General features: G+C 57.1%; 2 long non-coding RNA genes across 2 annotated transcripts; both read right to left on the reverse strand.

Moving 5' to 3' along the window:
- Positions 1-3,666: 3,666 nt before the first annotated feature.
- Positions 3,667-5,451, reverse strand: LOC125961235 (uncharacterized). Its single transcript, XR_007471664.1, has 2 exons — positions 5,240-5,451; positions 3,667-4,796 (listed from the first exon to the last, which is right to left on the reverse strand). It is a non-coding gene; the product is annotated as an uncharacterized LOC125961235 (long non-coding RNA).
- A 292-nt stretch (positions 5,452-5,743) lies between these two features.
- On the reverse strand, positions 5,744-9,460 carry LOC125961234 (uncharacterized). Its single transcript, XR_007471663.1, has 3 exons — positions 8,720-9,460; positions 7,806-7,861; positions 5,744-7,599 (listed from the first exon to the last, which is right to left on the reverse strand). It is a non-coding gene; the product is annotated as an uncharacterized LOC125961234 (long non-coding RNA).
- Between the last annotated feature and the right edge of the window lie 2,723 nt (positions 9,461-12,183).

Below are 12,183 nucleotides of genomic sequence, written 5' to 3' on the forward strand. Positions count from 1 at the left end.
TGTTTCAGAAGTACTGGTCCCAGAGACAAGTGTCAGATTTTCTCATCTGTAAAATCTGAAGGTGAAAGGATGAAAGAGAGTCTGGACCTTCTTCCCACACACAGTCCACACGCACTGGCCACAACAGCCATCACCTGAGACACACGTGTGCAGGACAAGATGTGTTATGGGGGCTTTCACTGCAGAGCTTGTTTCCTTGGAGGCTCCCAGTTGCCCCAGTGGATAAATAAGGTGGAGATTCCAATAATTTCATAGGCGAAACTGGCACCAAGAGACTGACCGACCTACAGACGCGGCAAATAATTAGAAACAGACGTGAAAGCACAGGTGGACTGACCCTCTCGTTGCACCATAAGTCAGACCCCCCAGACCCCTAGCTGCCATGCCCTGAGTCCCCAGGCCAAGAACCAAGGGTCCCCATCCTTTCCCCCAGCCCGTCAAACGCCCAGGACCCCCTCTCCTTCCCTCCTCTCTCCTCCACACGCCTCCCCACGGCCCCCAGTACTAGACTCTGTGTCCTGGCGGGAGAGAGGCCAGAGGGGATCAGGGACAGTGACTGAACGAGCACCGCAATTCCTTCCCAAAGAAACCCTTCCTCAAGTAGATGAACTTAAGTCTCCTCTCCTCCTGCCAGTACCCCCACGCCTAGCAGTTCCGACGATGCCGTGGGTCTAAATGCTTCGTTCCCTGCCTCTCCCCAAGCGAGCTCAGGAAGGAAGAAGGAAGTGAGCAGGAATAAAACTACGTAAACAGATAGATGTGAGGAGCGGGTCTAGGAGTGGGCTTGGGACTCACTGAGAATTCTGTGTGATGCTGACTATTATCCTTTCACGTTTTCCAGACCAGTCCAGAGAAAGACAATTGCTGCACACTGGCTTCTAAAGCTGGCTTCCCCCGGGGGCGGGGAGTCTGGGCCCCGCTGGACAAGCAATGATTAAAACAGGAATCCCGACTTGTCATCAGGAAGCAGCCCAGGCTCTGAAATGACTTTGCTAAGCTTCTCTCCCTCCCCAGGCAGCCCTGAACGTCCTCGATAATGCAGACAGGGCTGCCTCTGCTGCTGCGCTTAGAAATAGTTGATCTATTAGCTTATCAGTGGGGACAGCTTCCCTTTGCTACGTGCCTCGAATGTTTCCACAAAAACGTGACCAGATTTTCTCAGAACCTTCCACGTGCCTCTGTCAATCTAACAAGGGTCCCAGGTGAGGCATGCTACATAACACGGGCTGAATAGTGAGGAATTTGGGGCCGGTCAGCTCGACATCCAGGCTGGAGAGGGAGCAGGGGGTGTGGCCCAGCTCTGAGCATCAGTTCGGCATATGGCAAGGAGCAAACCCACAGACGGGCAGATCAGCAGCAAAGCTGGGCGGAGCCTGCCTTCTCTCCTCGGCTACCTGGACATACAGCTGGACTACATTTCCCAGACTCCCCTGCTGCCAGGTGTAGCCATGTGACAGAGTTCTGACCAATGATGTGTGAGCGGAGACGATGGGCTTCCCTTCCAGGCCTGGACCTGATGATCCTGGCTCTGTCCCCACCGCTGGCTGAATGGAGAGGATTCAGAGGGCCAGAGGAGGACAGAGCTGCAAGACACAAGAGGAGCCTGGGTCACTGACCCTGATGACCTACACTGAATAATGACATGAGCTTTTTTGGGTTTTTTTACTTTTTTTTTTTTTTAATTGAAGTAGAGTTGATTTACAATGTTGTGTTCGTTTCTGGTATTCAACAAAGCGATTCAGCTATAGATATAGATACAGATATACCCGCATATATATATTCTTTGTCGTATTCTTGCCCATTATGTTTTATTACAGGATATTGAATACAGTTTCCTGTGCTCTACAGTAGGACCTTGTTGTTTATCTATTTTATATACAGTAGTGTGTACTGCTAATCCCAAACTCCTAACTTATCCCTCCCCTATCCCCTTTCCCCTTTGGTAACCATAAGTTTGTTTTGTATGTCTGTGAGTCTGTTTCTGTTTCATAGATAAGTTCATTTGTGTCATCTTTTAGATTCCACACATAAGTGATATCACACGGTATTTGTCTTTCTCTGTCTGACTTACTTCACTTAGTATGATAATCTCTAGGTCTATCCATGTTGATGCAAATGGTATTATTTCATTCTTTTTTATGGCTGAGTGATATTCCATTGTACATATAGAGACATGAGCTTTTTAATGCAGAAAGTAAATATTTTTCTGAGATTTTGAAATTTCATAGTGCATCTCTACCAGCAGCTAGCGTATTTTACATTTGCTGATATAATGCTCTGAGGCAATATGTGGTGGGTTGGTCAGGACTTTATGTGTGGCAAATAACAGAAAACCCAACTCAGAGGGGCTTGAGCAGAGTAGATGGAATTTATGAGCTCCTGTAACTGTGAAGTGAGAGACAGGCGGGGTTCAGGCACAGCTTGATCAGGGATCCAAAAACCAGCACCAGGAACGCATGTCTCTCCCAGCACAGCCCCTCTACACTGGCTCCGGTTCGGCCAAGCCCACCTCTGTGGGGACGGAAGTGTCTGGCCAAGCCCGGCAGGGGTCGTCACCCCAGAGTCCTTGTCTCTGGAGGGGTCACATGTGCAGGGAGACATGAGCTCTATTTGTCCAGGCTGAGGCATACTGACCCTTCAGCTCAATCAGAGTCGTGAGTGGAGAAAGGGCACCTGCACGCCAACAGGGAGGCTGTCGTTGGAGAAACCTGGGGGCACTCTTGGCTGGTTCCAGGAAAGACCGTGGTGCCTGAGCCAGGGGATGCAGGCACAGGGGAGGGTCGTGGGGCAGAGCAGATGCTGGACACAAGCATAGCCCACCCACCCGCTTCCCTTGGGGACCTCCCTCCGTCCCACCAAAGGGCTCCAAGGGCGGCCTCCACTTCCACACATAATCCATGCAGATTGATCCAACCCAGCCCAAGTCCTGCCCTTGGAGGTTTTTATTCCACAGGGGGAACAGAGTGAGGCTTCAGACCCTGAGGGCGCTGGGACTGGGGCTGTTAGCCCATCCTTCCTGGGAGGGAGACCCCGGTGTGATGGAGCTGAGCTGAAAGCCCAAGACTCGAGACTCAGGCACGGGAGAGCCAAGCCCCGCCATCTGCCCCTGCTTTGCGTCCCCGAGACCGCCTTCAACACATCCCTCCTTTGCCAAAGTTAGTTCAAGTCGATTTTCCATCACTCAAAGCCAAAGGAACCTGAAAACACAGACTTCTTCTACAGACGGAGTTCTTTCTTCTCTTTTGTGTGTGATGAAACTTCAGATTTACCTGAAGTCCTTTCAGTTAGTCTGGTGGCCTGAAGTGAGACCTACACACGCTCAGGGATGGACCCCTTCATGCCGTTTGAGGCCAGGCCCATCCCCCAGAATTCCTGAAGTCTGGCCTGGCGATGCTGCCGTGCCGAGGGTCCTCAGATCCCTCCCACCACCCCCTCAGTGCTTTGAATCTGCCACCAGTAAAAATAACAATGGGAACAATCCTCGACGTGCACCATTGACATTTCATCGCCTTAAATACTCTCAATCTTATATAAAAGTAGCTTTAGAACACACGGCGGGTTCCGTCGGTCTGTAACGTACAACGACCGTGTGATCTCCCCACGTGTTTAAAAGCAGACGGAGACCCCACGCCCTACTGTCGACCGAAAAAACTCACAGCCTAAAAGTTGAGGGTATGTTTTATTTAGCAGACAGCCCTGAGGACTCAAGCCCAAGACACAGCATGTCAGGTAACTGTGAGAGGCTGCTCCGCAGAGGCGAGGGGGGCGCCAGGATACGTAGGAGTTTGTGCAACAAAGACCAGGTAGATGGAACATCAAAAGATTACTGTTGATTAAAGAAACCCAGATACTTCAAGTTAAGGGATTTAGTGCTTTTCTGTGTATGGGAAGATGCAAGAGTCTGGGCTCACTGGAGTCATTCCTTTGATGTGCACCTCAGCTCTCTGGGGCCAGCGTCCTGTGTTTTCCCATCCTGAGTCCCCTCAGGGTGCACTGTCAGGGGTGGGGGGTGGCTGCAGCAGGTGACTGCTAGATGGGGGGCATCCTGTTTCTAGCCTGAGTTCCCTCAGGGCTCACAGTCGGGGCAGCTGCAGTGTGATGGCTTGATGGCCGCAACGTCCCTTGTTTACTGTTACGGCAGGCAATATCCTTCATTTACCCCACCCTTTGGGTGCCCTGGAGCCACCAGAACTCCGAGGACTTTGGAACCATCTCAGCTGTGGTCACAGGAAAACTAGATGGGCTGGAAGAAGTTAGTGGGTCAACGGTTCCCACCAACAGAGCGGCCCCTGGACGGATGGAATTTTGGAAACTTGGTCTGTCCCTGATGGTCATTCATGGGTCTGCCTGGTGGGAATCCAGCCGGGAGCCCTCTGTGGCCCACCTGCTCTCAATCTCACGTCCTCCATAGGAAGAACCGCCCTGTCCCAGGCACCCATATTTCACTTCCGCCCCCAGGAGACGGAAATACTGGTGGCTGGACTTGAGTCTCATGGTCCTTCCCCGCTTTGGTTGGACTCCTGGGGAGACGTCTGGAGAAGAGGAAGAAGAGAAGCGGCAGTTTCCCAGCCACTGCAGAGAGTGACTCAGGCGGCTTCTGTTCCGCGGGGAACGGTCCAGCTTCCGAGGGAGCCCGTTCCACCAACTCAGCCCTGCCATCTGGAACGTTCTGTCTCGCTGCTGTTTACTTTCTGAAACTTTGCATTCCTGAGGCCTGAAATTGGGAGCAACTGTGTGTGGAAAATACGTGCTTCCTTTCATATGTTCCAGTGACACATAACAGCTTGCTTTCAGCCCTTTAAAACAGAAACCGAAAAAGAAGGAAAGAAAGAAAGAAAAGCCTTTGCCAAACACTCTCCCCACAGAGGAGAAACCCTGGGGATTCTAGAACAGAAGGTGCTCTGAGAGGTGGGGCACCGCCAGCTGTGTGGCCTCGAGTGCCCGGTTGGTGCAGAGGAAGGTACCGGGTGAGGGCCATGTAAAGGGTCTTTTGTGAGGGGTGAGCGCGGCACAGGCCGGCAGGAGCCACCCTGGGGGTCCCACGCAGCAGCCCGGGTGGAGCCCAAGCTTCTCAGAGACATCAGGCTGGGGGAGGGGGAGGGGGGAGGTTGCAGGGTCACGGGGAGGGTGTGGAGCCTCAGCTCCAGGCTGACCCTCTGGCCCACATGCCATCCAGACTCTTGCTGGTAAGAGGTGGAAACCCAACCTGAACTCACTAATTGGAAGCAGCATGTGTTACCTCGTGAAGTCTAACTCAGGGAAGAGTGGAGTGAAGTTCTTGGGCGATGGAGACCAGAGCTTCGGGGCCTGGGTTCTCTGGTATCCTTTGCCAGCTGTCTCCTCCCCCTGGCTTCCTCCATGCCAAGCCCCCAGACCCACACTCCATAGGGCTGTGCTCTGTAACAAAGTCTGAGAGCTGTTCATTCTCCAAATGTCTCCTCAGACCGCAACCTGGTAACAGAACCCAGATAAAAACTACATTTCCCAGCCTCCCTTGCAGCAAGGTATGGCCGCATGACACATTCTGGCCAATCAGCTGTGATGATGGCGATGCTGGGCTCACCCAGGGAGATGTCCAGCACCACGTCCTCCCTTCCCAGGTGGGAGACACACCTGGTGGAGAGCCCTCCTTAGAACAACACGGGCAGAGACAGAGCAGACACATCTAACGAAGGAAGGAGAATGTGCTGGGAGACATGCCCGGCCCTTTCAGATCTTGGACAAGTCAGGGCCAGCCTGAGAAATGGCCCACTGGACACAGGTAAGCCAGACAACAGTCATCTCGGCACCGGTCACCCCCCAGGTGTGTGACAGCCCAGAGCTCGGGGCTCCAGAGGGCTTGGCATGGAACACGGGTGCCCTCAGCCTGAGCTCTGTCCAGCTGCTGGTGGACAAAAACCTCTCTCCAGACCAAAGCTTCTCTTCCTGGGGTGCCCTCTCTGGGGCCCTGCTTCCCACTGGGTGATGAGTTGGGTTCATGAGAGCCTGTCAGGTTCTGTCTCCCTCCTCTCAGGTAACCCAGCGACCTGCTTCACGAGAAAGCACCTGTGTTTGTTTAGCAGGTGCCGCGGGAGCCGTGGGTCGCTGGGTATTCAGGCAGGTAGTTCACTCAGGTGTGGCCACTGGGTGGGGAGTCTTCCCAGGCTCACACCTCCACTTCCCTCCCCACCAGCAGAATCGCTCAAGTCCAGCGGTTCCTGCTGTCACATCTTCCGGATGTCTCACATCCCTGTGGATGGAGAAGCAGCGGCGCTTCTGCGAGCCCAGTGTTCCTGAGAATTTACCTTGAGGCGCAGCTGAGTGCATCTCCCACGCTCTGGCCTCCCCCGCCCCTCTGTCCTCCCGGGACCTCGGCTTGGCGTGTTTGCTTCTGCTCCCACAGTCCCAGTAGCCCCTATTGCTTTAAGGATAATACTCAAGTCCTTGATGTTGTCTCCAAGGCCCCGGGGGTCCAGGCCTGCTGCCCCCACCTCACCTCTCGTCTCTTCTCCCTTCTCACTGTGTTCTAACCACCTGGTCCTCGTGTGATTCCTTGGATGTGCCAGGCCCTCTCCTGCCTCAGGGCCTTTGCATGTGCTGTTCCCTCTGCCTCATCTGTTTCCCTTCCATCAACTTAGCTGCTGCTCAGCTTTCCAATCTTAGCCTCCCTCCCAGAATGTCAGGATCTCCTGCTTTTCTCTTTGTAGTCCCATATGCTTTCTTTCAGAGCACTTACCAAAGTTTATAGAAATGTAATCATGTGGTTACTTGATTAGTGTCTGTCTCTCCTGCTAGACTAGAAGGCCCCCTGAAAACCAAAATATCCATCCCTACTCATCACTGTATCTTCTGAATACAAGTGTTTGTTGAATGAGTGAATGAATGATAAAAAGGCAGACACAGGCCACACAGACATACATGACACAGACAGGCTCTCTGTGGTTCCCTCCTTAGGGGTTGGTCCCCGAACAAGGGATTCACACCCAAATCAGGGAAATTGTGAGAGTGGGCATGTTACCCTTCCTGAAGCTTCTGTCTGTGGTCTTGACACTGCACTGCACATATGATCATTTTTAATTCAACCCACATTGTCCGTATGGAAGAGCCAGGAAGCTTGGCTTCAAGGAAGCATTCATTAGACGGATGTATCCTTTTATGTTACCTATAGGACAAAGCGGTTTAACTGTTTCCATTATCTTTGAGCTTTTATTACCCTGGTTACTGATCTTCCCTTTTAATGAAGCCCATCATTAAGCAACTAGGAGGCTGTGCCTGGTCTTCATGAATACGCTGCCGGGCATAGCTCAGCCACGGAGCCCCCGCGGCCGTGAAGCAGAATCACCACCTCCTCCCATCTCCTGACCTCTTCTGTTCCTTGGCTGGCGCGAAGGGCAAAGGAGGAGGGGGGAGCCCAAGGGCTTTCCTGGGGACACTGTCATCAGTAGTATAAGCCGGAGCCCCCGGCAGACACGCAGGAGGGCCTGGTCCCACCGCAACGGGGCCAAAGCGTGGGGAAGGAGAAGAGATGGGCAGAGAGGTCGGGCACTCTCCTGCATCTGACACGCGGAGTCAGGAAGCCCCGTTTCCAGACACAGGTAACAGCGATGACCGTCTATCAGCCTAGGGCACAGAAAATTACACATCTTCCCTTTGTTTCCAGCTAACCATCAGTCACACACCTGACTCACTCCCTGTGTAATAAACACCTGTGCTTTGCCCGCTCAGAAGCCAGTGCCCCTCCTGTGGGGCACCAGCAGCACAGCTTCCCTTGGGGGCGTCCCCGCAGCTCTCGGTACCCAAGCTGTGGGTGAGGTTGACCTCATTACCTGCTTCCAGGATCGGGTCCTGGCCAATCAGCACATTCCACCCCCTGGCCCAGGGACTGGTTCAGGAAAGAAGACATGACCCAGTCAGGCAAGGTCAGACGCAACCCTAGGATCCTTGCTTCAGCTATTGAGAGAGAGCGAGCATGGGAGAGAGAGAGAAAGGGAGAGAGACCTCCAGGGGCCACCTCACGGCGAGAGCCTGCCTGGAGATGAAGCCCACCCAAGAGAGGACAGAGCTGGGAGCTGGGGACGGAAGACTCCCGACAGCATGGATTCAGCACCTGGATAAAGCTATGCCTGAAGCTCTGTGTGTCCTTAAACCTTCAGTTACATGAGCCCTTTGGGGCTGGATCCAGGTTGAACTGAGTTTCTCTCAGTTAGGATTGATGTATGATTCACTGTGGTCACAGTAAGTCCAGCGTATCTCCCTGGAGGCTTTCCCCGCCACCTGAAACCATAGTGATGGGGGTGTCAGTTCAAAGGAAAGCCCTGTTTCCAAGGGCTGGACGGGCAGAGAAGTGAGTGGGATGCGTGCCTAGTGCCACGAGGTGGCGCTGTTGGTCGCTGGTCCTGCACAGTCCTATGGACGCCGTGGGCTGCTGGTCCAGACCCGCAGAGGCTCTGACGGGGCCTCACCTGGGCTCTGTACTGTGTGGCTCAGCCAGTTGGCCCCAAACCATGGTGCCGTGCTAGTTTGGAAGGAAGCTAAGGAGACTCCCACTCTGGCCAGCCAGTGTGCTGGAAGGAACCCTGTCCCCTGTCTTCCAAGCTCCAGGTCCCGCCCCCATACTCCCCACCTGAGGCCTCCCTGGGGGTTTGGAATCACTTACTCGGGGTTGCATCTGCTGCTGCATAACTAGCAAATATTAATGACATGAAGCAACAGCAACCATCTATTTTGCTCACAAACATACATGTGGGTGCAGATTGGCAGGGAAGGGTCATCTCTGTCCCATGAGGCACCAGCCGGGGCGGCTCGGCGTGGACGGGGGGGCCCTGAGTTGCTGCCAGCTGTTGGCTCAGTTTGCCCCCATGTGGCCTCTCTGCGGGCCGTCTGGGCTTCCTCACAGCATGGAGGTCAGGTTCCGAGATCAGAGACAAGCATCACCTTTATGACCTAACCCCGAAGTCATGTGACATCACTTCTACCCAGGGAGGGGACAGGGACCCCACCGCTCAATGGGAGCATGGGAAATGGAGTGTCGTTGGTGTCCCCAGAAAAATACGATGGAGTCCTACCCCAGGACGTCAGCTGTGACCTGATCTTTGTAGATGATCTCGTTGAGATGAAGGTGGGCCCTAAGACAACATGATTTCTGTACACTTCTAAGAAGTGTCCTTATTAGAAGGGACTAGGACACGGGGAGAAGACAGCCGTCTACACGCCAAGGAGAGAGGCCTCAGGACAAACCAGCCCTGCAGACACCTGCATGTCAGACTTCCAGCCTCCAGAACTGAGAGAGACTATAAATGTCTGTTGTTGAAGCTTCTCAGTCTGTGGTACTTTGTTACAGCAGCCGCAGGGACTGATACAAGGAGATACTGTTGCAGCCATCTTTGGAAAACACATCCCACCAGAGGATGCGTGATAACCTAGAGTCTCAAAGAAAGTGGGCAGAAGCAAACCGACATATACAAGGCATGGCTCTGCCCCGCCTCCAGGGGGGGCGGGGTCTGGGGGCAGGGCGGGGTGCGGTGGGGCGCATCTTTGGCTGGTGGGGAAGCAGCGACAGAAACACAATGAAGCCACCCGTGTCCGACCCCTGACGGGCTCGCCTGCGCGTTTGTCCAGCAAGATGCGTTTGCTTTCACGTGCTTTCTCTACATCTTCTCATTCAGGTTATCTTGGCAAATTGCTAAAAAGATGCCAAGCCTGGAAAATGGGCCCATCGGTGCACGTTCCCCTGAACAGCCCTCCACACTCCCGCGCACGCCCCTTCTTCGAGATCCTGGCTCCGTGCATCTGTTACCACTTCCCTGGAGGCGGTGCTGTCCTGCGCCCGCTGCGCCTCGGGAGCCCGCGTACTTACATTCCCATCACAAGAGAGGCCCCCTAAGCGAGTCCTTCCCACACCACGAGGTAATGGTTCTGTCCACCTACAAAGGCAGGAGCTCCTACTGCAAATAGGAGGTGCTGCTCCAGCAGGCGTCCACGGGGTGTGCAGGCGAAGGCAGCCCCTGGGACGGGCCCGGCAGGATGCCCGGCCAGACCGGGGGGCGCGGTCTGACAGCGCCACAGAGCCCAGACCTGGGGCAGCCCCAGAAGGTCCAACAGGATGGAGCCGAGGGGTGCAGCTCCACCCCCTCAACCCAGCACAGTACCTGCACGCGCCCCGGCCCCCCCCCGAGCCTCCCCCCTCAACCCAGCACAGTACCTGCACGCGCCCCGCCCCCCCTCTGAGCCTCCCCCCTCAGCCCAGCACAGTACCTGCACGCGCCCCGGCCCCCCCCGAGCCTCCCACCTCAACCCAGCACAGTACCTGCACGCGCCCCGGCCCCCCCGAGCCTCCCCACTCAACCCAGCACAGTACCTGCACGCGCCCCGGCCCCCCCGAGCCTCCCCCCTCAACCCAGCACAGTACCTGCACGCGCCCCGCCCCCCCTCCGAGCCTCCCCCCTCAGCCCAGCACAGTACCTGCACGCGCCCCGGCCCCCCCGAGACTCAACCCAGCACAGTACCTGCACGCGCCCCGGCCGCCCCCGAGCCTCCCCCCTCAACCCAGCACAGTACCTGCACGCGCCCCGGCCCCCCCCCCGAGCCTCCCCACTCAACCCAGCACAGTACCTGCACGCGCCCCGCCCCCTCCCCGAGCCTCAACCCAGCACAGTAACTGCACGCGCCCCGCCCCCCCAGCCTCCCCCCTCAACCCAGCACAGTACCTGCACGCGCCCCGGCCCCCCCCGAGCCTCCCCCCTCAACCCAGCACAGTACCTGCACGCGCCCCGGCCCCCCCCGAGCCTCCCCACTCAACCCAGCACAGTACCTGCACGCGCCCCGCCCCCTCCGAGCCTCCCGCCTCAACCCAGCACAGTACCTGCACGCGCCCCGCCCCCCCAGCCTCCCCCCTCAACCCAGCACAGTACCTGCACGCGCCCCGCCCCCTCCCCGAGCCTCAACCCAGCACAGTACCTGCACGCGCCCCGCCCCCCCCGAGCCTCCCCCCTCAACCCAGCACAGTACCTGCACGCGCCCCGGCCCCCCCCGAGCCTCCCCCCTCAACCCAGCACAGTACCTGCACGCGCCCCGCCCCCCCTCCGAGCCTCCCCCCTCAGCCCAGCACAGTACCTGCACGCGCCCCGGCCCCCCCCGAGCCTCAACCCAGCACAGTACCTGCACGCGCCCCGCCCCCCCAGCCTCCCCCCTCAACCCAGCACAGTACCTGCACGCGCCCCGGCCCCCCCCCGAGCCTCCCCCGTCAACCCAGCACAGTACCTGCACGCGCCCCGCCCCCCCTCCGAGCCTCCCCCCTCAGCCCAGCACAGTACCTGCACGCGCCCCGGCCCCCCCGAGCCTCAACCCAGCACAGTACCTGCACGCGCCCCGGCCCCCCCCGAGCCTCCCCCCTCAACCCAGCACAGTACCTGCACGCGCCCCGCCCCCCCTCCGAGCCTCCCCCCTCAGCCCAGCACAGTACCTGCACGCGCCCCGGCCCCCCCCCGAGCCTCAACCCAGCACAGTACCTGCACGCGCCCCGGCCCCCCCCCGAGCCTCCCCCCTCAACCCAGCACAGTACCTGCACGCGCCCCGGCCCCCCCGAGCCTCCCCCCTCAACCCAGCACAGTACCTGCACGCGCCCCGGCCCCCCGAGCCTCCCAGGTTCTTCGGGAGTCCCGGACCTTCCTGCAGTAAGAGACGGTGCATCTAAGTCGCAGCTGCAGACTGCAAGGCAAAAACGTGATTACTTCCCTCCTCAAATTATGGGTAATGACACCTGGACTAAGTGTAGTAATTACGGACAAAGCGCTGTTGATGCAGCTGTCAGGTACGATGTTGACTCAGCCAGCCCTGCCCTGCCTTGGAGAATGAACAGGCAAGTTGGAGCAGCAGAAAAGAAGAATAAATTCACATCTGAAATACTTCTGTTCTCTGCCTCTGCAGGAGAAATAACAGAGAACAGAACAGAACAGTGGGACATCTCTCTGTTCGGAAGGGCTGGCTCCCTCTGCCTGGAGACTGCTTCCTGACAGGTGGGTGGACAGGTGGGCGGTGGGATGGGGTCCCCCACCCCCCAGCAGCACTGGAGGTCGCAGAGACGCCAGGAGGGGGCCGCCTGGGTCCAGCGCTTCGGGGCCCATCTCAGGCTCAGGGTACCCCCCCTGCACCCCTGCGCGGCCCACTCCCACCCCCACCTCCCCACACCCCTGCGCGGTCTCACTC

Source organism: Orcinus orca, chromosome 15 (genome assembly GCF_937001465.1).
Source record: "Orcinus orca chromosome 15, mOrcOrc1.1, whole genome shotgun sequence".
NCBI classification, from domain to species: Eukaryota; Metazoa; Chordata; class Mammalia; order Artiodactyla; family Delphinidae; genus Orcinus; species Orcinus orca.